This window comes from Dendrobates tinctorius, unplaced genomic scaffold (assembly GCF_039654945.1).
Source record: "Dendrobates tinctorius isolate UK_male_01 unplaced genomic scaffold, ASM3965494v1 ptg000028l, whole genome shotgun sequence".
Taxonomy (NCBI): domain Eukaryota; kingdom Metazoa; phylum Chordata; class Amphibia; order Anura; family Dendrobatidae; genus Dendrobates; species Dendrobates tinctorius.
In genome coordinates, this window is record NW_027361696.1 from 92,602,024 (window position 1) to 92,626,540 (window position 24,517).

The 24,517-nt window shown below is 47.7% G+C and overlaps 1 long non-coding RNA gene across 1 annotated transcript in view; it reads right to left on the reverse strand.

Moving 5' to 3' along the window:
* Positions 1-340: 340 nt before the first annotated feature.
* LOC141085636 (uncharacterized) overlaps positions 341-24,517 on the reverse strand; it is a 611,301-nt gene continuing 587,124 nt past the window's right edge. Inside the window, exon 3 of the long non-coding RNA XR_012231343.1 lies at positions 341-360. This is a non-coding gene — a long non-coding RNA (uncharacterized lncRNA). The remainder of the gene's footprint in view (positions 361-24,517) is intronic.

The window sequence follows — 24,517 nt, forward strand, 5'->3', positions numbered from 1 at the left end:
ATTAAACTTTTTTTTTAAAGACGTTAGGAGTTACAAAGATATTGACTATGTTAGCCTCATTTATATTTTGCCAGACATGTATGTCTTCTTCTTCTTTCTTCTTTCTTCTTCTTTCTTATTCTTCTTCCTTTTTTTACCTTCTTCTTCTTCTTCTTATTCCTTTTTTTACATTCTTCTTCTTCCTTTTTTTACATTCTTCTACTTCCTTTTTTTACATTCTTCTTCTTATTCCTTTTTTTACATTCTTCTTCTTCTTCCTTTTTTTAAATTCTTCTACTTCCTTTTTTTTCATTCTTCTTCCTTTTCTTACATTCTTCATATTCTTCTTATTCAACAATTATTATTCTACATATTCAACTTCTTCATCTTCTTCCTATTCTTCTTCATCATATTCTTATTTGTGTCAGGCATTCCTGTAGTTGTTATCTAGAAAAGTTAGAAGTTTACACCTTCCGTTCTGCCTGTCACAAAAGATTTACAACAGGATTTGTCCGCGTTCAGTTTGGCCTGCAGCAGCAGGCCTTTTCCAGGGGCACCACGAGGAGGAACGGACTCACCCCCATACACTGCTTAGTCTTCTTCTGCTTATAAATAAGATAATATCATTTGCTCAGAGTATTAGTCTTATGCTTAATGTTCTTCTGCTTTGTTTTTTTATGCTTCTTTGTCTTCTCTCTCTTGTTGTTCTGCATCTTGGTGGTTGTCTTCCTGTTCTTTGTCCTCTTGAACCAGCTGACGGTACTGGCACCCGGAGGGGCAGCAGAAGGAACAAGAGCCAATGGCACTACCGAGGACCAGCTGACGGTGCTGGAACCCGGTTACTAAGCAGGAGGTACCTGTGCTACAAAGCACTACCAAGGACCAGCAGATGTTGCCGGAACTCGGATACCGAGATGGAGGCACCTAGGTCAAAGGCTTTGCCGAGAACCAGCTGACGGTGCTGGAACCCGGATGGGTAGCATAAGCTGCAAGAGCAAATGGAAATAGCGAGGACCAGCTGACAGTGCTGGCACCCGGAGGGGCAGCAGAAGGAATAAGAGCCAATGGCACAACCGAGGACCAGCTGACGGTGCTGGAACCCGGTTACTAAGCAGGAGGTACCTGTGCTACAAAGCACTACCAAGGACCAGCAGACGTTGCCGGAACTCGGATACCGAGATGGAGGCACCTAGGCCAAAGGCTCTGCCAAGAACCAGCTGACGGTGCTGGAACCCGGAGGGGCAGCTGAAGTTACCCCTGAAAAGCAAAGTTGGCATGCCGCAAGCTGGCCGCAGTTACCGAATCACACAGTCCTACAGGGGGTGCTTGTCCTACTGGCACTATGGAATAAGCCTTTCTTACCAGAACCCGCAGTCCACATAGGAAGCACCTAAACTGCTGGCACCCTAGCCTCGGCTAACCCAACCGCAACACGACATGGCAACTTGGGGTGGCAAACTGACATTGACACTTCCCGGAAACAGCAGGCAGGGCTGGAACCAAGCTGGGCAGGAGGGAGTACCCGTGCCAAAGTCAGTTATGAGCAGCAACTGGCGATGTTGGAGCCCAGGGACAAGCACTTAGCAGGCTGAGGCCTGATGTGCTGTCAATTGGGAGGCAGCAGGACAGATTGCCATCAAAACAGCAGGGGAACAGCTGACGTTACTGAACCCCAAAAACACAGGAGCTAGTGTTTTACTCTGTGAAGACGGCACTTCCGAGCAACAACTGGCTGTGTTGAAGCCCAGGGACAAGCACGGAGCAGGCTGAGGCTGCATTGAAGAAATTTTAAGATCGGTTGTAGACTTCTACTAATTTTAACCAAGCTCCACTTAGGCCTGTGGCTTCACTGATTTTCGTATTTCCCCTGTCCTCCAACCCCGCCAGTTACAGCTCCGAAGTGGCGTCTGCACAATCCACACTTGTTCCTGTGTTACAGGTGTTCAGTCCGGTCAGTTATTCCCCTGATGTGTGTCCGGCAATGTCGCCTGCTCTGTCCACATTCCCATAACTAGTTCCCATGACACACATCAGGGGATTAACTGACCGGACTGAACACCTGGAACGCAGGAACAAGTGTGGATTGTGCAGACGCCACTTCGGAGCTGTAACTGGCGGGGTTGGAGGACAGGGGAAATACGAAAATCAGTGAAGCCACAGGCCTAAGTGGAGCACGGTTAAAAATCAATAGTAGTAGGACTGTGTAGGCAGCAGGAGACTTTGCCATCCACACAGCAGGGGATCAGCTGGCAGTGCTGAACCCCACTTACACTTGAACGAATGTGTTTTGCTCTGTGGAGATGACACTTCTGAACACCAACTGACGCTGTTGGAGCCCAGGATTAGGCGAGGAGCAGGCTGGGGCCTGTTGCTTTTGGCAGGTGAAGGCAGCAGGAGACTTGCCATCTCCACAGCAGGGGAACAGCTGGCAGTGCTGAAACCCACTAACACTTGAACAAATGTGTTTGGCTCTGTGGAGACGACACTTCTGAACACCAACTGACGCTGTTGGAGCCCAGGATTAGGCGAGGAGCAGGCTGGGGCCTACTGGATTTTGGCAGGTGAAGGCAGCAGGAGACTTGCCATCTCCACAGCAGGGGAACAGCTGGCAGTGCTGAAACCCACTAACACTTGAACAAATGTGTTTGGCTCTGTGGAGACGACACTTCTGAACACCAACTGATGCTGTTGGAGCCCAGGATTAGGCGAGGAGCAGGCTGGGGCCTACTGGATTTTGGCAGGTGAAGGCAGCAGGAGACTTGCCATCTCCACAGCAGGGGAACAGCTGGCAGTGCTGAAACCCACTAACACTTGAACAAATGTGTTTGGCTCTGTGGAGACGACACTTCTGAACACCAACTGATGCTGTTGGAGCCCAGGATTAGGCGAGGAGCAGGCTGGGGCCTACTGGATTTTGGCAGGTGAAGGCAGCAGGAGACTTGCCATCTCCACAGCAGGGGAACAGCTGGCAGTGCTGAAACCCACTAACACTTGAACAAATGTGTTTGGCTCTGTGGAGACGACACTTCTGAACACCAACTGACGCTGTTGGAACCCAGGATTAGGCGAGGAGCAGGCTGGGGCCTACTGGATTTTGGCAGGTGAAGGCAGCAGGAGACTTGCCATCTCCACAGCAGGGGAACAGCTGGCAGTGCTGAAACCCACTAACACTTGAACAAATGTGTTTGGCTCTGTGGAGACGACACTTCTGAACACCATCTGACGCTGTTGGAGCCCAGGATTAGGCGAGGAGCAGGCTGGGGCCTACTGGATTTTGGCAGGTGAAGGCAGCAGGAGACTTGCCATCTCCACAGCAGGGGAACAGCTGGCAGTGCTGAAACCCACTAACACTTGAACAAATGTGTTTGGCTCTGTGGAGACGACACTTCTGAACACCAACTGACGCTGTTGGAGCCCAGGATTAGGCGAGGAGCAGGCTGGGGCCTACTGGATTTTGGCAGGTGAAGGCAGCAGGAGACTTGCCATCTCCACAGCAGGGGAACAGCTGGCAGTGCTGAAACCCACTAACACTTGAACAAATGTGTTTGGCTCTGTGGAGACGACACTTCTGAACACCAACTGACGCTGTTGGAGCCCAGGATTAGGCGAGGAGCAGGCTGGGGCCTACTGGATTTTGGCAGGTGAAGGCAGCAGGAGACTTGCCATCTCCACAGCAGGGGAACAGCTGGCAGTGCTGAAACCCACTAACACTTGAACAAATGTGTTTGGCTCTGTGGAGACGACACTTCTGAACACCAACTGACGCTGTTGGAGCCCAGGATTAGGCGAGGAGCAGGCTGGGGCCTACTGGATTTTGGCAGGTGAAGGCAGCAGGAGACTTGCCATCTCCACAGCAGAGGAACAGCTGGCAGTGCTGAAACCCACTAACACTTGAACAAATGTGTTTGGCTCTGTGGAGAGGACACTTCTGAACACCAACTGACGCTGTTGGAGCCCAGGATTAGGCGAGGAGCAGGCTGGGGCCTACTGGATTTTGGCAGGTGAAGGCAGCAGGAGACTTGCCATCTCCACAGCAGGGGAACAACTGGCAGTGCTGAAACCCACTAACACTTGAACAAATGTGTTTGGCTCTGTGGAGACGACACTTCTGAACACCAACTGACGCTGTTGGAGCCCAGGATTAGGCGAGGAGCAGGCTGGGGCCTGTTGCTTTTGGCAGGTGAAGGCAGCAGGAGACTTGCCATCTCCACAGCAGGGGAACAGCTGGCAGTGCTGAAACCCACTAACACTTGAACAAATGTGTTTGGCTCTGTGGAGACGACACTTCTGAACACCAACTGACGCTGTTGGAGCCCAGGATTAGGCGAGGAGCAGGCTGGGGCCTACTGGATTTTGGCAGGTGAAGGCAGCAGGAGACTTGCCATCTCCACAGCAGGGGAACAGCTGGCAGTGCTGAAACCCACTAACACTTGAACAAATGTGTTTGGCTCTGTGGAGACGACACTTCTGAACACCAACTGACGCTGTTGGAGCCCAGGATTAGGCGAGGAGCAGGCTGGGGCCTACTGGATTTTGGCAGGTGAAGGCAGCAGGAGACTTGCCATCTCCACAGCAGGGGAACAGCTGGCAGTGCTGAAACCCACTAACACTTGAACAAATGTGTTTGGCTCTGTGGAGACGACACTTCTGGACACCAACTGACGCTGTTGGAGCCCAGGATTAGGCGAGGAGCAGGCTGGGGCCTGTTGCTTTTGGCAGGTGAAGGCAGCAGGAGACTTGCCATCTCCACAGGAGGGGAACAGCTGGCAGTGCTGAAACCCACTAACACTTGAACAAATGTGTTTGGCTCTGTGGAGACGACACTTCTGAACACCAACTGACGCTGTTGGAGCCCAGGATTAGGCGAGGAGCAGGCTGGGGCCTACTGGATTTTGGCAGGTGAATGCAGCAGGAGACTTGCCATCTCCACAGCAGGGGAACAGCTGGCAGTGCTGAAACCCACTAACACTTGAACAAATGTGTTTGGCTCTGTGGAGACGACACTTCTGAACACCAACTGACACTGTTGGAGCCCAGGATTAGGCGAGGAGCAGGCTGGGGCCTACTGGATTTTGGCAGGTGAAGGCAGCAGGAGACTTGCCATCTCCACAGCAGGGGAACAACTGGCAGTGCTGAAACCCACTAACACTTGAACAAATGTGTTTGGCTCTGTGGAGACGACACTTCTGAACACCAACTGACGCTGTTGGAGCCCAGGATTAGGCGAGGAGCAGGCTGGGGCCTACTGGATTTTGGCAGGTGAAGGCAGCAGGAGACTTGCCATCTCCACAGCAGAGGAACAGCTGGCAGTGCTGAAACCCACTAACACTTGAACAAATGTGTTTGGCTCTGTGGAGACGACACTTCTGAACACCAACTGACGCTGTTGGAGCCCAGGATTAGGCGAGGAGCAGGCTGGGGCCTACTGGATTTTGGCAGGTGAAGGCAGCAGGAGACTTGCCATCTCCACAGCAGGGGAACAGCTGGCAGTGCTGAAACCCACTAACACTTGAACAAATGTGTTTGGCTCTGTGGAGACGACACTTCTGAACACCAACTGACGCTGTTGGAGCCCAGGATTAGGCGAGGAGCAGGCTGGGGCCTGTTGCTTTTGGCAGGTGAAGGCAGCAGGAGACTTGCCATCTCCACAGCAGGGGAACAGCTGGCAGTGCTGAAACCCACTAACACTTGAACAAATGTGTTTGGCTCTGTGGAGACGACACTTCTGAACACCAACTGACGCTGTTGGAGCCCAGGATTAGGCGAGGAGCAGGCTGGGGCCTACTGGATTTTGGCAGGTGAAGGCAGCAGGAGACTTGCCATCTCCACAGCAGGGGAACAGCTGGCAGTGCTGAAACCCACTAACACTTGAACAAATGTGTTTGGCTCTGTGGAGACGACACTTCTGAACACCAACTGACGCTGTTGGAGCCCAGGATTAGGCGAGGAGCAGGCTGGGGCCTACTGGATTTTGGCAGGTGAAGGCAGCAGGAGACTTGCCATCTCCACAGCAGGGGAACAGCTGGCAGTGCTGAAACCCACTAACACTTGAACAAATGTGTTTGGCTCTGTGGAGACGACACTTCTGAACACCAACTGACGCTGTTGGAGCCCAGGATTAGGCGAGGAGCAGGCTGGGGCCTACTGCATTTTGGCAGGTGAAGGCAGCAGGAGACTTGCCATCTCCACAGCAGGGGAACAGCTGGCAGTGCTGAAACCCACTAACACTTGAACAAATGTGTTTGACTCTGTGGAGACGACACTTCTGAACACCAACTGACGCTGTTGGAGCCCAGGATTAGGCGAGGAGCAGGCTGGGGCCTACTGGATTTTGGCAGGTGAAGGCAGCAGGAGACTTGCCATCTCCACAGCAGGGGAACAGCTGGCAGTGCTGAAACCCACTAACACTTGAACAAATGTGTTTGGCTCTGTGGAGACGACACTTCTGAACACCAACTGGCGCTGTTGGAACCCAGGATTACGCATGCCGCATGCAGAGGCCAATGGGCAGCGGTTTTTATGGAGGTTGTTGACTACTACTGATTCTAACCATGCTCCACTTAGGCCTCTGGCTCCACTGTCTCTACTATTTACCCTGGCCTCCAACCCCGCCAGCTACATCTCTGAAATGGCGTCAGCACAATCTACACTTGTTCCTGTGTTACTGGTGCTCAGTCCCGTCAGTTGATCCCCTGATGTTTGTCCGGCAAGTTCGCCAGCTCTGTCCTCATTCCCACTACTGGTTATGGGAATGTGGACAGAGCAGGAGACCTTGCCGGACACACATCAGGGGATAAACTGATGGGACTGAGCCACAGGAACACAGGAACAAGTGTAGATTGTGCTGACGCCACTTCAGAGATGTAGATGGCGGGGTTGGAGGCCAGGGGAAATAGTAGAGACAGTGGAGCCAGAGACCTAAGTTGGGCACGGTTAAAAATCAGTAGTGGTTTGAATGTTGATGGAGCTGGTGACTTTGCCGTCCACACAGCAGGGGATCAGCTGGCGTTACTGAACCCCACTAACACAGGAGCTAGTGTGTTTCTCTGTGCAGACGACACATCTGAGCGACAACTGGCTGTGTTGAAGCACAGGTATTATAGTTCAGGTGGTAGAAAAATGAACACACCAGCAGACCTGGATAGAGTTGCCAACCACTAATTTAGTCTGTAAGAGAAATGGCAAAGTCTTTGGAGATCCAGGCCTTGTTCATTTTCAGAAAAGTCAGCAGGTCAACATTATCGGAAGATAGTCGCGTGCGACGGTCTGTTAGTACACTACCTGCGGCACTAAAGACGCATTCCGATAATACACTGGCAGCAGGGCAAGCCAGCACCTCCAATGCATACTGGCTAAGCTCTGGCCATGTATCCAGCTTAGAGACCCAAAACTTGAAGGGGGAAGAGCCATCTGAGAGTACAGCGACAGGGCAAGACATGTAGTCTGACACCATCTGACGGAAGCGTTGCCTCCTGCTGACTCGAGGCGTCGCTGATGGTGTAGACAATTGTGGTGGACACACAAAACTTTGCCACATTTGGGCCATAGTGGTCTTGCCTTGTGCTGCGGCGCTGCCTCTGCTCCCTCTTTGTGCAGAGTTTCCTCCACTGCCTCGATGCACAGAGCTACTTTGTAAAGCACTAGCAACAATGCTGTCGGGTGGAATGGAAAACATTATGGACTGCACCAGTGACTCTTCGTACTCCCGCAGTTTACGCTCCCGGTTCAACGTTGGTATGAGCCTTTGTAAGCTGTCCCGGTAGCGAGGATCTAGGAGGGTGTACACCCAATAATCAGCCGAGAGGAGAATGTGGGCGATGCAGCGGTCGTTTCTCAGGCACTGCAGCATGAAATCAACCATGTGCTGCAGACTCCCAACTGCCAAAGAACCGCTGTCCCCTGTTTGAGGTGTGACCTCGGCCTGCTCTGCATCACCCCACCCTCGCTGTACATACTGAGTAGAGGTTTGTGTACCTCCCTCCTCTGGAGAGATGTCTTCCTCCTCCATCGACTCCTCCTCATCCTCCTCACAAAGTGTCCCCTGCCTAGGCCTTTGTGAGGAAACACGTAGCGCAGACTGTCCAGAAGCAGATGGCATTTGGGACTCCTCATCCTCCACCTCTTCCGAAACCTCATCCCTTAGTGCTTGCAGTGTTTGTTGAAGCAGGCAGATAAGGGGGACAGTCATGCTGACTAGTGCATCATCTGCACTCGCCATCCGCGTGGATTCATCGAAGGCACGCAAAACGAGGCAGATGTCCTTCATAGAGGCCCACTCAATGGTGCTGAAGTGTGAACGGCGCACAGTGCGACTTGTTTGCGCCTGATGCAGCTGGTACTCCATGACTGCTGCCTGCTGCTCACACAACCGCTCCAACATATGTAACGTTGAATTCCACCGGGTGGGCAGGTCACATATGATGCGATGTTCCGGAAGGCCAAATCGTCGCTGCAGAGCAGCGAGGCGCGATCTTGCCGTGCTGGAACGCCGCAAGTGAGCGCACTCTATGCGGACCTTGTGCAACAGTGCATCAAGATCCGGATAGTCCCTTAGAAAGCTCTGCACGACCAAGTTAAGCACATGTGCCAGACATGGGATGTGTGAGAGGTTGCCTAGGCCAAGAGATGCCACCTGATTTCGGCCATTGTCACACACTACCAAGCCCGGCTGGAGATTCGCTGGCCCAAACCACACATCGCTCTCCTGCTTGATAGCATTCCAGAGCTCCTGCGCTGTGTGGCTTCGATTCCCCAAAGAAATTAATTTGAGTACAGCCTGTTGACGTTTGGCCACGGCTGTGCTCATATCGGTCGTAACAGGCTCCTGCTCTGCTGTTTCTGAGGAACTTGAGTAGGAGGAGGAGTCTATGTGTACAGACTGGAGTCCTGCAATCCGTGGCGTTGGAAGAACACGTACAGCGCCACTCTCCAGATCTGTACCCGGCTCCACAACATTGACCCAGTGGGCAGTGAGGGAAAGGTATCGTCCCTGTCCATGGTTACTGGTCCACGCATCGGTGGTCAGGTGGACCTTGCTACTAACGGCGTTTAGTAGCGCATGTTTTATTTTGCCCTCAACATGTTTCTGCAGGGCAGGGACGGCTTGCCTGCTGAAATAAAAGCGGCTGGGCACGTTGTATTGGGGGACTGCCAATGCCATTAAGTCCCGGAAGGTGCCAGTGTCCACCAGCCTGAATGACAGCATTTCAACTGCCAGAAGTTTGGCAATGCCAGCATTCAGAGACTGTGCTCGGGGATGGTTTGCCGAGTAAGGGCGCCTTTTATCCCATGCCTGTGCTACCGATGGCTGTGATGGATGGGAACGTTCTGCTATGGGTGGAATCTGACAGGGTCTCCGGACAACAGTGGCAGAGGTTCTTCCTTGGCGACCCTGTGAGGAAGCCGAACCAGCAGTGTGTGAGCTGGAGGAAGAGGCCCCAACACGAACTGAAGAGGTGGTAGGTGGTGTTGTACGTTGGCCTACGTCTTCAGGGTGTCTCTGCAACTCCAACTCGTGCTTGGTGCGCACATGTTTCCACATATTTGTGGTATTGAGGTTGCTGACATTTCTCCCTCTTTTGACTTTCTGATGACACAGCTTGTATTTGACAAAGCAAATGTCATCTGCAACTGTGTCAAAAAAGGACCACGCACTGCAAGTCTTGGGAGCGCCCGTTTTGCCTTTGGAATGAGGAATGCTCCTAACGGGTGCCAAAGTGGAGGGTACAGGCAACCAAGTCTTCCCCCTCCCTCTGCCTCCTGTTTTGGCCGGTAGGGGAATCTCTTCCTCCGAGCTGCTCCCACCACCTTCCTGTTCCTCACGCCATGATGGGTCAAGGACCTCATCATCTTCCCTCCCCTCTTCAAACAGCTGCTTCTCCGGGGTTGTCTCACCAGCACCGTACACACCAGAAAGTGGCAACTGAGTCTCGTCATCATCTGATGCGTACTGAGGTGTGCTGACCATAGGCACTGGCCCACTCGCCTCTTCAGATTCAGAGGGACAAAGAAGTTGCGCATCACTGCATACTCCCTCTTCTTCACATTCAGGAATGCTGCTTGGCTGGCCCCCTCTTTCCAAGCCAACAGATTCCGAGAACAGAAGTAGAGACTGTGATGGCTCCTGTCCATGTCTCTCTGACTGCCTGGGCACTTTGGCAGGTGGTGAAGAGACAGATGGTTGCTTTTCGGTGCTCTGGTCCTGAGAGGATGCGGAAGTAATTGAAGTCGATGCGTTAGCTGCCATCCATCCGACAACGGCTTCAATTTGTTCCTCCCGCAGCAGTGGGGTACGTTGAGGTCCTACAAAGCTGCGCATAAAGGACTGTTGCCTGCTAAAACTGGGGGATGCTGATCCACTGGTGCCCGCAGCAGGCCCAGAATCCCCACGTCCTCTACCTGCAGAATCTCCACGTCCTCTCCCTGCAGAATCCCCACATCCTCTCCCTGCTGAAACTCCACGCCCACGCCCACGCGCCTTAATCCCTGCCTTCTTCATCTTGCCAGACTGCTTAAGATAGGCAGAAAAGTACAATGGGGGGCCTTAGTGTGCTTATTCCTGAACAACTGGTTACAGGTACAAGAAACACTAATTTTATGAAGTGTGTGTGTGTGGACTACACTTTAATAGGAGCTGATGTGGCCTACACAAGTTCCAAATGTAGTGTTTGGTGAACTTTTTTTGTGGTTTCTTTATTGGAAACAAACTCAAAGTATGTGAACAAAGAATTGAAACTGATAGTATCACCAACTTTTTGGAGCTATTACAATGCAGGCAGGTAACCTACAATGCAAAAGATGAGGCTCCAAAAAAATTGGGTAATACTAATCTGGCTGCGCCGGCAGGGCACAAGCCAGAAAAAAAGGCTCCTCTATCTACTCCTATATAGTGTTTGCAACCAACCAATGTTGATGGATACGGATGGATGCACACTAATAGGAGAAGAAAAAATGAGCAGCACTCAAAGACAAATATGTGTGAGGCAGTGACGCACGTTGAGCGTCCTACAACCAGACGTAGCTGCAGGACACTCTACTCAGCGTGAGCTGCACTCACACACAGTCAGAGACCTCTCAGACAGCCGTGAACAGTGCAGCTAAGTGGGCACTGGCACTGACAGGCTGCAGAAAGGCTCGGCTGTGTACTCCTATATAGTGTTTGCAACCACCGTAGATGGAGACGGATGGATGCACACTAATAGAAGAAAAAATGAGCTGCACTCAAATACAAATATGTGTGAGGCACTGACGCACGCTGAGCGTCCTACAACCAGACGTAGCTGCAGGACACACTACTCAGCGTGAGCTGCACTCACACACAGTCAGAGACCTCTCAGACAGCCGTGAACAGTGCAGCAAAGTGGACACTAGCACTGAAAGGCTGCAGAAAAGCTCCGCTGTCTACTACTAGTGTTTGCAACCAACGTATATGGATACGGATGGAAGCACACTAGATTGAAATTATGTAAAAAATGCAGCTCAAAAATTAAAAGATGTATGAGGCAGCAATGATCATACTGGGTGGCCTACAGCCTGACGTGGCTGCAGGACCCACTCCACAGCGTGAGCTGCACTCACACAGCCCTTGCAGACAGCTGTGAACACTGCTGCTAGGGCAAAGAAGGCTACAGTGGTGGTTTATGTAGCCTGGGTAAAGCACTAGATGTTTGGTGGAATCGCTATTTCTAACTGTCCCTCACAGTCTTCTACAGCAGCCTGTCCCTAACTGAATTCACAGCAGAGTGAACCAGAAATGGCGGCTGCGGTGGCTTTTATAGTGCATCATGACATCATTTCGGCAGCCAATCACAGCCATGCCAATAGTTAACATGCCTACATGCCTAACAGGATGTGCCCACACTTCGGAGGATTCCCATTGGCTTAATCAAAGCAAGCAGGCTCATAGCATGATGGGAACTTCCGATTCCGGTATCCGATATGACAAAAGTATCGGAAGTCAGTATCGGAATTCCGATACCGCTAATATCGGCCGATACCCGATACTTGCGGTATCGGAATGCTCAACACTAGGAATAAAGCATAATAAAATATAAAAACAAGGAATCAATGAAAATGTCATCTCATCCCACATAAATTTATTTATTTAAGATGTGCACCTTAAGGGTATGTGCACACGTTGCAGATTCTGCTGTGGATCCACAGCAGATTTGGCCCTATGGATCCGCAGCAGATCAGCAGGCATTGTACAGTAAAATGCAAATCAATGGGATTTCAAACTGCAGTGCACATGCTGCGGATTTTTCCATGCGGATTTGCTGCAGTTTTAAATCCACAGCATGTCAATTCTTTCTGCGGATTCCGCAGCGGTTTGACACCTGTTCCATTGTCCAGGTGTCAAACCACAGGGGAAAACCGCAGGCAAATCCGCTGGACACTTTACCTGCAGTTTTACCTGCAAATCCACGTGGAAAAATCCGCAGATGATTCCACACTGTGTTCACTCACCCTAAATATATATATAAAGTAGTGTGCAACAATTAGTGATGTCTAGAAATATCTGCAATAGCAGCAGCAGACATAACTGGAATAGACCCTCTTGCTATATGCACTCCAGTCTGCCACATACACTGCCTGCATGCCTAGCACTGATATCTATGCAGCTTTATTAGTCCTCAGAAGGACTGTTAGTTGAGATGGATATGTGTATAATATATTGTGGTATACCTACACAAACTAAGAAACAAGCAAATCTCTCTAGCTCAGCAGCACCTCTCCCTACACTGCCTGATTCCAGAGTAGACTGTGACGAGCATGGCGGTGCTAGGTCTGATACAGACCTGATGACGCTGTGCGGCCAGCCAATCACTGTAATGCCACAATCAACATGGCTACATCATTACAGTGTGTTGCAGACAATTCCTGCATATTCATTGGCTCTCTAAAGAGCACCAAACACGCAGGGAAGGGATTCTAGCTCCCGCTGAGAAACCCTGGAAATACTCGGCGAGCTCCGAGCATCTCGAGCAGTGAGATGCTCGAGTGAGTACCGAGTAGTGGCGAGCATGCTCACTCATCACTAAAAATGCATAGATAAGGCCTATTTCACACATCAATTTTTTCAAATCAGTCAAAATCCACCAAAAGTGAAAATGGTGGATCCGCTTTTCTTGTGGCGGATCCACCATTTTTTCCCATAGAGATACATTAGTGGCGGATTTTGGCGGATGGTCGTCCTTTACATCCGCTATTCGGCAGATCCGCCAGATTCCTGGCGGATTCTGTCTGTGGTGAACAGACTTTGCAATGTTTTTTGGCGCCGTCAAAATGGCGGGAGATGGTGGATCCTCCGTCGTCCGCCATGCGGTAGAATGGGCGCCTATGGGTGGCGGATCCTCCGGGAACCACTATTTTGCGGAATCCGCCGGCGGAATCCGCTAGATCTCACTGAGCATGCTCAGAAAAAAAGATACTTTTCCAGACAGTCCAAAACCTATATAAGGTGGGCTAATTAATAATTGGGCCCAGACATCTGGCACCAGCCAGACTGAGAAGACACAGAGCAAGCCAGACAGCACCTGCCCAACAGTAAGACCCCTAGCTGAGGAGAGACAGAGCCTGATAGCGAGCTATAAAACCTGCCCAGTAGCAAGACCCCCAGCTGCAAGACTCCTGGAGCAAGAGGCCTGACAGCACCTGCCCAGCTGCCCAGCACCAAGCCAGGACGGAGAGGCCTGCTACCAAAGCCTGCAAATGTGTGAGTATTAAACTATTTGTGTGGGGCATGTCTGTGTGTCTGTGGCTTGTCTGCCTGTGTGTTTGTGTGGTCTGTCTGTGTGTGTGTGGCCTGCGTGTTTGTGTGTGTGTGTGGTCTGCCTTCCTGCATGTATGTTCGTGGCCTCCTAGTGTTGCATGTCTGTGTGTGTGTGTATTTTTATTATGCCTTTTTTTCATACTTTAATTGTTTTTCTTTTGCATGTGTACTGAATTTTATTTTCATAGTACTGTAATTTTATTTCCATATTTGCAATTGTGTTGTGTATTGTATGTGGGGTAACTGTGGAGTTGTATGTGGTGTTTCTGTTGTATATTACTGTTTTTTTAGAGTTAATTTATTGTGGTATTTAAAATAAAGAGCAGAGTAGCTCCTACTTGTGGAAAAAAATTAATAAAAACTTTATAAAAACTGTCCGTAGTATTATTTTAAAACCAGGTAAAATTAAGTATGGGTATACCTACAAAAAAAGTACATTAAGTGTTGGCTTTTGGTATACAAGTGTGGTTATACTCTAAAGTGAGAGTTTCAGGGTATTACACACATGCAATCACAGTGTGGTTACACTTTCAGTGAGAGTGTTAGGGAATTTATACACATGCAAACACTTGGGTATGCTCTCAGTTAGAGTTTCAGGGAATTACACACATGCAATCACAGTGTGGTTAAACTCTCAGTAAGAGTGTTAGCGAATTTACACAAATGCAAACACTTGGGTATACTCTCAGTGAGAGTTTCAGGGAATTACAAACATCCAATCACAGTGTGGTTACACTCTCAGTGAGAGTGTTAGGGAATTTACACACATGAAAACACTTGGGTATACTCTCAGTGAGAGTTTCAGGGAATTGCACACATCCAATCACAGCGTGGTTACACTCTCAGTGAGAGTGTTAGGGAACTTACAAACATGCAAACACTTGGGTATATTCTCAGTGAGAGTTTCAGGGAATTACACACATCCAATCACAGTGAGGTTACACTCTCAGTGAGAGTGTTAGGGAATTTACACACATGCAAACACTTGGGTATACTCAGGGAGAGTTTCAGGGAATTACACACATTAATATCAATGAAGATTTTTATTTTTCTATGTTATTAAAATTCTCCTTATACTTGCAGATCCATTCAGGAAGTACCCTCTAGGGCGCAGTAGAGACCCACCAGCTAGACCGCAGCAGATAGGCAACCTGTTCTATTTTCCCTGTAGTTATATTGGCCTGAAAGCTTTTTCTGATCCTTTGTATAGTAGCTTTACAAGTGTCTTTATACTTGCAGATCTGATCGGGAAGCACCACCAGTCAGGTCGCAGCAGAGACCCGCCAGCCAGGCCGCAGCAGAGAGCAGCCAGCCAGATCGCAGCAGATAGGCAACCTGTTCTATTTTCCCTGTAAGTATAGTGGCCTGAAAGCTTTTTCTGATCCTTTGTATAGTAGCTTTACAAGTGTCTTTACACTTGCAGATCTGATCAGGAAGCACCACCAGCCAGGCCGCAGCAGAGACCCGCCAGCCAGGCCGCAGCAGAGAGCAGCCAGCCAGACCACAGCAATGTCTTCTTCTGAGAGCTCCCCCTCACATCATCAACGTACTGAGGTAATTTTTTTTTTTCTTTTACTCTTATTTTCCTTTTTTTTTTTTTAAACCCTATATGCATGAATTATGTTTTCACAGGAAGCTGAATCTGAGGAGTTTCCAGGAGGAGTCATGCAGGGTGGAGAAATGCAAGGAGGGGGTGTGCAGAGTGTAAGTTTAGCAAATAAAAAAACACATACATAGTTCTACACCCAACACAAACATTCATCACAGCACACACAATAACTACGCATCCATACAACCCTAAAAATGTTTTTTTCTTTTTTTTTACAGTCTTCAGAATCCGGTGCCCGCACGAGAGCGACTCCCTGGACATTCCAGCGTCGTCCAGGTGCTGCATCTGGTGGTCGGGGAGCGGTAAGTAACACTTTATTTGGGTGATTGATTAATGAACCTCATGTGTTTGAATGTAATCTTTTTTTTATTTTATTTTTTTTCTTCACAGGTTTCACAGCGTGCTCCCCAACGACATGTGGAAGAGGCTCTTGTAATTGATGTCGACCTCCTCATTGAGTTTGTCCAACCATGGGAGCCGCTGTGGAACATGGCAAACCGCTTACATGCCGACCAACCAACCACCCGACGGCTATGGGATGAGGTGTGTTCGGAGGTTGTAGAGAACTGGGAGGAGCTCGATGCGAGGGCCAGGGATTTTGTACGTAAGTATTCCAATTTCAGTAATTTATATTCCAGCATGTGAAGTGTTGAATACTAACCACTTTTTTTTTTTCCTTCACAGGTGACAGGGTTATCATACGGTGGCGGTCGCTCAGGGATCGCTTCAAGAGGGACTTCAACAAGGAGATGCAGGCCCCGAGTTGATCGGGAGGATGCAGGAGCACCCCGTATAAACATTACAGAGCCCTGTCGTTCCTCCGGTCAACGATGGTGAGCAGAAGGTAAATATTCCACACACCATTTCTGTAGTAGAACTGTTTACAAGTTTAACCTATTTTTTTTTCAGCAATGTTAAATGAAATATAAATATATTAATATATATTTTTTTCTCTTTTTTTTTAGCACCGTCTGCAGCACTCGGGAGCCTGCATCTGAGTTGCCTCCCTCTGGAGGGATCCCTTCGGAGACAGCCACCGGTGACCACATCGAGGTATCCGACCCCTCTTTACCTTCCCTCTTGTCTAGTCCCTCTATCCCCTCCACCAGCACTGCAGCAGCAGGGAAGACTTCATCACATGAAGCTGCTGGTGACAACTTACAGTATCCTTTACCCCACCCCTCTGACACTGCCGCAACATCTCTACCAACTCTTGGTTCTGGCCGACAGCGTCTGAGAGGTCAGGAAAGGATGACCTTGTCTGACTGTTTGAGTCTGAACTCATCTGTCCAGAATGGTTTCCACACTTATGGACAGCAGTTAGCTTCTGGGTTGAACATGATAAATCAAAGTATCGTGGAACTCAGAAGCTACATGGAACGGATGAATGCAGAGTCAAACCAGATGCCGAGACATATTTTTTTTCAGTCAGTTGTCCGGCAAATGGAAGGTTTAAGTACTCACCAGCAGATGCATGTGATGCAAGCCTGTCACAATGCTCTAGTGGCTGTACTCTCCGAAGCATCCCATTCTACCCATGCAACTATTCCATCACATCCTCCCTCTGTCCATCCTCCCTCTGTCCATCCTCCATCTGTCCATCCTTCCCCCCGTCCATCCTTCCACCATCCATCCTTCCACCACCATCCATCATCCTACCACCATCCATCCTCCTACCACTCCCTCTCCTTTCTCTAGTTCCGCTTTCCATTCTTCCCAGTACCTTCCTTCCCCATTGCATTATACCCCAATGCCTTCACCATACCCACCCTCACACACACCTTCAATGTTCCCACAAACCTCCTCTGTCCATCAACTCCCGTCCCAACCTCATGTTTTCAACCCCCCTTCCACTTCTGATCCTCACCAACTCCCTTCCCAGTCCTCCACCTCCCCCCCTCGATGTGGTCAACCCTGTTAACCCCTCCGGTGATATCTCCACCCAACAATATCGGCATCTGTAATCTTAAATAATGTTACATGTAATTTTATAAAAAAAAAAATAATTTTATAAAAAAAAGTTAAAACAGTTTTCTGAAAAAAAAATTAACAGTTTTCTCAAAAATAATAAAACAATCTATAATTTTGAAAAAAAATTGCAAAATAAACATGTTTCTGTTTCAAAAGAATTTTATTGTGTAGTTTCCTTTTTTTCCTCAAGTTCTTGGAAAAAGGTTGAAAGTACATCGGTGGTGTACATATACAAATACACAACACATGGTAACATTTCAAAGTACACCGGTGGTGTACAGATACAAATACACAATACATGGTAACATTTCAAAGTACACCGGTGGTGTAAAGGTACAAAAAACACAACACTTGGTAAATTACACTGGTGGTGTACAGGTAATAAAACACAACACTGTTATTACCCAAAATTTGTGTAAAGGTATCAAAACTAAAAAAGGAAAAAAATTTGCTCAAAGGTATCAAAACTAAAAAAGGAAAAATTACTAAAGTTTTTCTTATCCAAAAAAGGAACCGTGGTAAAAAAAAATATATATATACTGTATATACCTTGTCATCTTGCCACTCCAATCTTCCTTCTGTTGACAGAAAATAATCTGCAAATGTGTCCCTCATTCTTGACACTGACCCAGTACTCCGCACAGTTGGCTGCTGATAATCCCACAAGGTGGTTTCACAAACATTTTCTTCCATGGAAACAGGTTCCTTTGAAAGTACAAAGTTGTGCAGGATGACACATGCCTTCACCACCTCATCCACAGTGTCAGTTTTCATCTTTATGGCCATCAACAGCATTCTCCATTTTGCAGTTTAAATCCCAAAAGCGCACTCCACCACTCTTCGCGCTCTGGTCAATCGATAGTTAAATATTTTTTTCCCGTGTGTCAATCCATGACTACCATATGGCTTGAGAAGATGTTTGGACAGCTGAAATGCATCATCACCAACACACACAAATGGCATTGGTGGGCCTGTTGTTCCAGGGAGTGGTCTTGGAGGTGGGAAATCAAAATTGTCTCCATACAAACGACGGCCCATTGCGGACATCTTGAAGACTTGAGAATCATTTGAACGACGATATGCACCAATGTCCACGGCAATAAATTTGCATTTTGCGTCTGCAATGGCCATAAGTACAATTAAAAAGAATTTCTTGTAGTTGAAAAATTCTGATCCAGATCCAATGGGTTTTACAATCGTAATATGCTTCCCATCCACGGCACCAACGCAATTTGGAAACTGGCAGATTTGTTCAAAGTTGTCCGCCATCTCCAGCCACCTTTCCTGTGTTGGCTGTGGGATGTACTCCTCGTGTAGACAATCCCACAATGCCCGGCAGGTCTGTTGGACAATTCCAGATATTATTGAAATCCCAAGCCGGAACTGGTAATTGAGGGAGGTGAAGGATTCTCCAGTTGCCAGGAATCTGGTAAAAAAAAAAAGGGAAAAAAGTAAAATTTATGCAAACTACAAGCCATAACATAACAATAGAAGTCTGCAGAATCTGAAACATTTTAAAAAATAGATTACTTATCGAAGGGTCACCATCAAACGCTCCGCCGGTGAAATAGAAAAGCGCATGTAGGTATCCCATCTCCGGATTTGCGCTCCAACACGCTCCACCAATATCTCGAACAGGTCCTGTCTCGTGAGCACATAGTTGAAGAACTTATCCGGATTATCCCTCAATTCAAGATACAGTGTAGAAAACACGCCAAGGGTAAACTTCTGTGCATTTATCGGATGAATCCACTGCCGTCGTCTCTTCCTTCTCCAACGCAGGATTTGCAGTCTTCTTTTCTCCCTCTGGAGAGCAATAATTGCCAACCGATTGCAGTGAAGATCAAATTCCACACAGAAGCAATAACTCCTTCCATCGCTGCCTCTAGCTCTACAACCTTTCAAAGATATTGTTTTACAACACCATAGATATAGTTTCCCCTAGTTTCCAGGAGCCAATCACATTTGGGAGCATTTTCCAAGAGCCAATCATATTTGGGAGCATCCCATTTTGGAGGTGTGGAAAAACGGATCCGTCAGAAAACGGAACCAACGGATGGGAAAAACGGATGCCAGCGGATGGAACGGATCCGGTTTTTGTCGGATCCGTACAAAAATCCATATAGCGGATCCATCAAAAAACGGATCCGTAACATCTGCTTGCATCCGCTTTTACACATTTTTAGCGGATCCGCCATTTTCACTTTTTGGCGGATTTTGACTGATTTGAAAAAACTGATGTGTGAAACAGGCCTAACACATTAGGGCTGGTTTCACATTAGTGTTTTTTTGCGCAGCCCATCGTGCGCATCCATGCGCATGCGTCATGCCTACTTACGTTTAACATGGCGTCTGCATGGTCTTGCGTTTGCACGTGTTCCTATGCGTTTTTTCAAGGTGTGTGCCAAGGCGCGCCAGACGCAACCTGTTGCATTTTTGGGTCCGCAGAAAGGCGTAAAAAAAAAAGCATGCACAAGCTTGCGCACGGAATGCGACAAAATAATGCATTACAGTCTATGGGAACGCAGGCGTGCGCATGGACATGCGTTTGTCTGCGTTTTCGTGCAAATGCGTTTTTGGCATAAAAATATGTAGACACTGGTTTTAACCCCAAGAAAACGAATGCGCATAAAACGCAAACGCATGCAAAAATGCATGATGCGGTTTTTGCATGCATTTCTATTGTGCACGATGCGCTGCGCAAAAAAAGCTAATGTGAAATTAGCCTAAGAGTTGACAAAAAGCTTTCCAAACAGCTAAAATTAGAGGCAGACACTAGGAAATGTGGTAGCAATTGACCCACAGTAGAAATTTGCAAATGGTACAGCAGCAGTAAGCCATGTGCAATGCACAAGGGCCTGGCCCAGCATTTACAGCATGCAATTGAAGTTTCAATGAGTACCTAGTGGTCAAGGGAGCGGTGTAAGCCTTCTTAGCTGTGAGACATCATACCTCATGCAACACCTCCAATTTTGTTTTTTTCATTCCAGTCTCACTCAGATGGCACAAACATCAGTTTCATACAGTGCTAATGATAGAAAAATATAAGGAAAGTTACACAGGTTGTTGATAGTGATGAGCAAGCACTAAAATGCTTGGGTGCTCGTTGCGCGGGTCGAGCAAATTGGAATACTTGGGTACTCGGACAGAACAACTAGCCCAATGTAAGTCTATGTGAGACCCGAGCATTTTTATCGTGAGGCCCCCCTGGGGTCCTTTTAAGATCTAAAAACATCTGAAAATGATGGAAACCCTGCTCAAACGACACGGGGACATCATGGGGATCACCCCTGGAAGCATTTCTTACTCGTAGTTAACAGCTTTAAACAATGTTGTCAGAGTTTCATGCCATTTTTACAGGTGCATCAAAAATCATACAATCATATGGATTTTACTGGGAAATATGTTAAGGTACATACTTTCCAGGTTAATGACTTGTATATAAGGCAAAATAATTATCCCCAGACCAAAATGTTCCTCCACCACTTGGGCTTTATTCAGACACAGCGTTATTGAAGCGTTTTTCACCTTTAATATTGCTTTCAACCAATACCTTTGCATTCACTGAGAAATGTCATTGTAATATTTAACAACCCTAGCTGGCCATGTGGTGTGTGACACATAAGCAGACACATCTTGTTTAATTTATGAAGGAGGGATTTTTAAATTCACAAATCTTCTTAAAGGGCCATTATTAAAGAGTGGGTCTCCTAAACTGTTATTGCCTATGCAGTGAGTGGATGGGCTGCCAAGAATTACGACGCACCCCAATACCCATTTCACGAGAGGTACAGGAGAAAATGTTGCATTGAATGCAAGGCCTGGCTTGCCCCAAAGTTACATGCACCCCAATATGCTTTTCATGCCACGTACTGGATGGCCACCGGAAAATCCACTTCACATTATTCATTTGGTAATCCCAAACTCTTTCCTTATGCATTCACTGCAAGGCCTGCCCTGCTACCAAGTCATATGCACCCCAATATGACTTTGAACCCACATACTGGATGGGCACAGGAAAATCCATTTCACATTATTCATTTTGTACTCCCATACTGTTTGATTATACATTGACTGCAAGGCTTGCCTGCTACCAAGTCATATGCACCCCAATAAGTCTTTGAACCCACATACTGGATGGGCCCAGGAATTTCCACTTCACATTATTCATTTTATACTCGCATACTCTTTTCTTATGCATTGACAGCAAGGCCTGCCTTGCTGCCAAGTCATATGCACCCCAATAACCCCAATCCCCTTTTGAAAGAAACATGGAGGAGGGCCACTTAACAAAAAATGTCTCATTAAAAAGGAGCGGGTCTCCTAGCCTTGTAATGCCCATACACTAAGTGTATGGACTGGCAAACTTTTCCCCTGTGGGGTACACCTCAACCTTTTCCATAACAAGTATTTTACGCCCAGCAAAACCACCCACCCTTGTTCGGAGTTCAGCACTGGCTGTAGCAGCATGGGACACGTTAACGCTGGTGATCTAGTGGCGGCAGATGATGAGACGTTGAGGAAGGCCTAATTAAAATCTATGCCTAATTTAAAGGAGCGGGTCTCCATTTCCCCTGTGGGGTACATCTCAACCTTTTCCATAACAAGTATTTTACACCCAGCAAAACCACACACCCTTGTTTGGAATTCAACACTGGCTGTAGCAGCATGGAACATGTTAATGCTGGTGATCTAGTGGCGGTGGATGATGAGACGTGGAAGAAGACCTGATTAAAAACTATGCCCAATTTAAAGGAGCAGGTCCCCTAGACTTGGAATGCCAATACAGTAAGTGTATGGGCTGACAAACATTTCCCCCTGGGGGTAGATATCAACAAAGCGTGTAATTTTTTTTAGGGGCATCATAAACACCTTGCAAAACTGTAATGTGGTTTCTTACACAGTTCCTCCTGGGAAGGTGCAGGTTTTTAGTAAAAATATGGTGGACGAATCGCTGGATGTAGTGATCTGGAAAAGGTGGTGATGACAGGAATGGGAAAGTACATGATTAATAACAGCAGTGGCTATGGGAGGTATGAGATCCAGGATACAGCCAACAATGATTCGTCGCTTAGCAACCATAAATTACCAGAATCGGTTTCATGGCCGTCAGAAGATGGATGTAACATATGCGCTTGTGAGACACGGCCTAAGAAATGCCCGTCCAAAATATGTTGCCAAACATGCATGTGTCTGTATAAATGGCAAAGTGCAACATGTTCGTGAGATGCTGAATTAGAGAAAGTAGATCGGTGTCGGAGGAAAACCAAACAAACTGATGGATGCTCATGAAAAACTAAGTTTAAAGAGGAGTGCACCATCCATAACTATAAACACACCCATGGCACAAGCTTCTTCATCTTCACCCATACATATTACCAATAATATCCAAATGTCCCAGTCTAAAATTAATTGTTCTAGTATAAAGAACACTGTTAAAGGAAAGCCACAAAACGTACATAACCACGACCCTTGGAAAAACCTGATTTCCTCTTTGCAACATATGGACAATGATGGTATTGATAACGACTTTGAAATTTTCCACATCCACACCAACAAGATGAAGATCACAGCTGCCAAAAAATGTCCAAAAAGGGCAGTGAATGTCTGGAAAATCATTTTCTCTAGGGCATAGTTTACCTCTTACTAAAGTGGCACCTAATGAGGCATACACAGCTCTCAGGTGTACTCAGCGTGAGATGCTTGAAAGATGATGTATTCTGATTTGTTCATGTCCACTTTTTGAAAGGGAGCAGAAAAGAAGGATGCTATAGTGGGAAGACGTGTGATTTTGGTCAGTAAGGAGGTGATGTCAGGTACAGATAAGCAGATCTGTGTGTCATCGGCATAGTGATGATATTGTAAACCGAGCCATTACATCAGCTGTCCTAGGCCGAAGGTGTAGATTGAGAAGGGTAGGGGTCCTAGAACAGAGCCTTGGGGAACATCGAAAGACAGGTGTCGAGGTGAGGAGGTGGTGTGAGAGAGGGAGACAATGAGTGTTCCCCTCCCAGTCTTGTTGTTTTTTAAAGATTCTGCCAATAACCCCAAAAAGGCCATTTGCACCACCGGCCATGGCCGCATCAGCAAGTGTAGTAAAACTACCAGGCTTACCACCACCAGCATGATCAGGCACATGGCAGCAAAGCACCCGACTTTGTTGGTTGAACATCAGGCTCCATGAACAGTGTCTGCGTGTGATACCACTGCTTCTTACGCGGTTGTGCATGCAAGCCAATCCCCTGTCCACGGTGCATGCAAAGATGTCTCCTGCCCTGCACCTGCCGTTGACCACAGACAAATAGCACCATCATCAAGCATGTCCACGTACTTGTCCCAGCGCAGCCTTCAGTTGTCCATACCCCAATCTGTTATGAATGAGTCACCAGAGGAGGAGAAAACAAAAATACAAGCTAAGTCCAGAAAACCAGAGAGGTTGGTAGCTATCGGATTGCAGACCCCTGATCTTATTCACCACAACTAACAGTAGCCGTGGGGGGTTCCTACGGTGCCCTAGACCCCTCGTCACAGCCGGAGAACTACATAAGCCTAAAAAAAGAAAGGGGAAATCTAAACTGCCCCAGAGCAGACCCCAAAGTAATAGACAGCCCACAACAAGTATTGTCGGTGAAAAACAGATGAAAACACAAACACAGACAGAAAGACAGCCTGAGCAAACGATGGGGCCCAACTAACTAGATAGGACAGGACAGAAAAGATGCTGGCTGCAATCCGTAAAAAACCCTACAAAAATGTCCCAACAGTCTGATAGGAAAAAAGGCCCTGAAGTCGCTAGACTTCAAAATCACTATATCAGCACTCAGGTATATTCTGAAAACAGAGCAAAGAGATCAACTGATCAGAGACAAAAATGGAATTCAGCCAGTCCCAACCAGGACTGGCTGAATACAAACACTAAGGAAACCAGACAAAATCTCATGAAATAATAGCAGGGCAAACCTTAGCTTTTAGTAGACAGGAACTAAAACTGGATGCCAGAGCTCAGAGCAGAAAGGATCACCAGCAAACCCTGCAGGGCGTCGGCTGCCTTATATCCACTCATAAATTCCAGATGTCCAATCACACTCCGCCTGTTCAGATAACAGGTTCTTCCCATCCCAATCAATTTCACTACCTCTCTTCACCAGCAGAGGGAGTTCATCAGACATCAAAGGTGAAGGGGAAAA